Source organism: Aegilops tauschii, unplaced genomic scaffold, assembly GCF_002575655.3.
Source record: "Aegilops tauschii subsp. strangulata cultivar AL8/78 unplaced genomic scaffold, Aet v6.0 ptg000945l_obj, whole genome shotgun sequence".
Taxonomy (NCBI): Eukaryota; Viridiplantae; Streptophyta; class Magnoliopsida; order Poales; family Poaceae; genus Aegilops; species Aegilops tauschii.
In genome coordinates this window covers 1-3,861 of record NW_027333163.1, presented here as the reverse complement: position 1 = coordinate 3,861, position 3,861 = coordinate 1, and the positions used below count along the sequence as shown (strand labels likewise).

At 32.2% G+C, this 3,861-nt stretch overlaps 3 non-coding genes across 3 annotated transcripts; 2 read left to right on the top strand and 1 right to left on the bottom strand.

Annotated features, from left to right (window-relative positions):
• Positions 1-734: 734 nt before the first annotated feature.
• On the top strand, positions 735-821 carry TRNAS-GGA (transfer RNA serine (anticodon GGA)). The gene has a single exon. It is a non-coding gene; the product is annotated as a tRNA-Ser (tRNA).
• Positions 822-2,037: 1,216 nt separating this feature from the next.
• TRNAT-UGU (transfer RNA threonine (anticodon UGU)) lies at positions 2,038-2,110 on the bottom strand. Its single transcript has one exon. It is a non-coding gene; the product is annotated as a tRNA-Thr (tRNA).
• Positions 2,111-3,749: 1,639 nt separating this feature from the next.
• TRNAF-GAA (transfer RNA phenylalanine (anticodon GAA)) lies at positions 3,750-3,822 on the top strand. The gene has a single exon. It is a non-coding gene; the product is annotated as a tRNA-Phe (tRNA).
• The last annotated feature ends 39 nt before the right edge of the window (positions 3,823-3,861 follow it).

Genomic DNA, 3,861 nt, shown 5'->3' with positions numbered 1-3,861 from the left:
AAATGCCTTTTTTTCTCCTGAGGTTGTCGGAATTATTCGCAATAAAATATTGGCTACAATTGAGGAGGTCTTATCAATGAAATTTCCATTTACACGGGATCTAGGCATAATTCCCAACCCATTCTATATAGAATTGTTTTCATTCCTTCACAAAATAACATAAAAACAAACACATTCGATTCTTATAATTATAAATAGATTGATCCATATGCTCTACTCTAAATCCATATGCTTTAAATGGATAAGAGAGATAGAGATATGGATTTTCCGCTCAGCTCAAATTGTATCCTTTTCCTTCTGCTTGGACACGAAGAGATATGAAATATTTGACTAAGACTGGATTTCATTCCACTTTGCTATTTCTGAACAACAACTTATGTTATCAACTATTTCGTGTTTTCAAAGTTATTAATTGTCTCATACCCTATTTTTGATTTCGATAGTATGGTGTAGCGTATCTTATGCAAACGGAATTCTAAGGTTTCTTTATTTTATTATGCAATAAGAAGAATTCTTCCATTTTCTTTTTCTTTAGTTGCGGGAAAACCCAAATTAAAACTTTTTTTTTATAGCGAGCGCAATTTCTAGTAAAAAATCCTGTATCCTTCCACTTAGATCAAAAGGAATTTTTCCAATAGAACTATGGAACCCCCGAGTGGTTGCGGTTGTACCTGTACTGCAGGAATAAGAAAACTCGCTATTCACTCAGTTTATTTTCCATAATAAGTTATGTAGGAGAGATGGCCGAGCGGTTCAAGGCGTAGCATTGGAACTGCTATGTAGACTTTTGTTTACCGAGGGTTCGAATCCCTCTCTTTCCGTTTTTCTTAATTCATCAACGTTAAGGATCACAATGTATCAAATCAAATAACAATTTTTTCCAGCAATAATATCTTATATTATCTTATTTTGATTTAATAGAAATTAGAAATTCTCTATAGCAAATTACTGTGGTATGTAAAATACACATAGAGGAAAAAAGAAAAAAGGATCCTAATCCTAGGGTTAATCAATTTTAGCTAGTTGATGGGAAAATACAAATTAATGGTAATGGTCTTAGGGCGATTTAGTTCGGGGAAAGGGGAAGGGGAAGAAAATTCTATGAACCTTTCCTTTTTTCGTTAAGTTCAAGTCTGACGAGAGTAATATTCTACAACTAACAACTCATTTATTTTGAGACCGACCCACTTCCTATCTAGGATTTTATTTACTAGTCCTTTATATTCCAACGTGTCAATCGCCAAATGCTTTGGCAATTTCCCCGGGTCCGATGAAGCAATATAATTTTGAACCAGACCTTTTGATCTTTGGTTATCTTTCGTAGTAATAATATCTCGGGGTTTGCAACGAAAACTTGGTATATTGACTATACGACCATTAACTAAAATATGTCTATGGTTGACTAATTGGCGGGCCCCAGGAATGGTTGAAGCCATACCCAATCGAAAAAGGATATTATCCAAACGCATTTCAAGTAATTGTAGTAAAACCTGGCCTGTTGACCTTTTTGCTTTTCCAGCGATATGTACATATCTAAGTAATTGTCGTTCTGTCAGACCATAATGAAAACGCAATTTCTGTTTTTCTTGAAGACGAATACGATATTGCTCCTTTTTCCCAGAATTGAATTTTTTTTTAAGATTACTTCCGGATTTAGGTGTTTTTCTAGTGAGTCCTGGTAAAGCTCCCAGACGGCGTATTTTTTTTAAACGAGGTCCTCGATAACGGGACATGAAGACTCCTTTTTTTATTTTATTGAAATTTCATTTTACACAATTAATTTCATTGTATTTACATTACAGAATACATCGAAATTAAAACTGAATTAAACTACAGGATAAACAGAGTAAAATCAACTAAAGTACCCAAAAAAATGGAATTTCATCAAAATCTTTATTTTTTGTATATATATTATTTATTTTATTGTTTTGTATCTAGCAAAATTGTAAGGTAAAAAACATAAAAGATCCTGGATTCTCCATTTAATTCGGAAAAAAAGAGATTCTTGTTCGTAGAACATCGATAGAGAAAAAAAAAAGCCGACTATCGGATTTGAACCGATGACCCTCGCATTACAAATGCGATGCTCTAACCTCTGAGCTAAGTGGGCTTACATAACGGAAATAGTGTAACAAATAGAAATAGGTATAGTATAGGAAATCCGTAAAATCTCAGATATTAGTTATTAATCTTAGCTATTAACTAGTTCTAAATTTGAAGTTATACTTATAAAAATAAAAAAATACTAAAACTTCTTAAAGATAAAGTTAGCTTGATATGCTTAACTATAGGATATTAAAAAATAAAATTATAGAATTTATTGGTATTTTCATTTGATCATTATAGACTTTATTATTTGTTAATAATTTGAGGATTAATATTTCACTAAGGGGAACATAGAGTCAGAGTAAATAAAATTGCTAATTCTGATTAGAAAAAAAGAATAAATATCAAGCGTTATAGTATAATTTTGAATACTATAAAAAAGTAAGACGGGAGGTGGGGGAGATAAAAACTTTTGGATATATTGATTCGGATTGAATTGCAAATACATCAAGGATAGAATCAATTCAATTCTGAATTGCAATAAGCAAGCGAGGTCTCTCAAATAGAGTCGAACTGAACTGCTAGACTACGTTGAGTGATGAACTCAATGATTCAAAAAAAAAACTAAGAGATGGATGAAATTACACAAGGAATCCTGGTCTCAAAGAAGAGGGAAATGGGGATATGGCGAAATCGGTAGACGCTACGGACTTGATTGTATTGAGCCTTGGTATGGAAACCTGCTAAGTGGTAACTTCCAAATTCAGAGAAACCCTGGAATTAAAAAAGGGCAATCCTGAGCCAAATCCGTGTTTTGAGAAAACAAGGGGTTCTCGAACTAGAATACAAAGGAAAAGGATAGGTGCAGAGACTCAATGGAAGCTGTTCTAACGAATCGAGTTAATTACGTTGTGTTGTTAGTGGAATTCCTTCTAATTCTAAATTAGAGAAAGAGGGGTTTTATACCTTATACATTTAATAAACACGTATAGATACTGACATAGCAAACGATTAATCACAGAACTCATATTATATTATAATTATAATATAGGTTCTTTATCTTTTTTAAAAATGAAATTAGAAATGATAATGATTATGAAATAAAAAACTCATATCATAATTTTTTTTTTTCATTATTGTGAATCCACTCCAATCGAATATTGAATAATCAAATTCTTCAATTCAAATTCAAAGTTTTCGAGATCTTTAAAAAAGTGGATTAATCGGACGAGGACAAAGAGAGAGTCCCATTCTACATGTCAATACTGACAACAATGAAATTTCTAGTAAAAGGAAAATCCGTCGACTTTATAAGTTGTGAGGGTTCAAGTCCCTCTATCCCCAAATCCTCTTTTATTCCCTAACTATACTATATTATTATTATTTATCCTCTTTTTTTTCTTTTTATCAATGCAATGGGTTTAAGATTCATTAGCTTTCTCATTCTACTCTTTCACAAAGGAATGCGAAGAGAACTCAATGGATCTTATCCTATTCATTGAATAGATTTCTTTTTTATTAGAGTATCGGCAAGAAATCTTGGTTATTCACTCTATTTTTAAGTTTTATTTAAGTAAACCATGCACAATGCATAGGACTACCCCCCCATTTTCAAATTTTAAATTTGAAATACTTTAATTAATTTTTAGTCCTTTTAATTGACATAGATACAAATACTCTACTAGGATGATGCACAAGAAAAGGTCAGGATAGCTCAGTTGGTAGAGCAGAGGACTGAAAATCCTCGTGTCACCAGTTCAAATCTGGTTCCTGGCAGAGAAAAAAAAAAGATCCACCGAATAGGTATTGATCCAA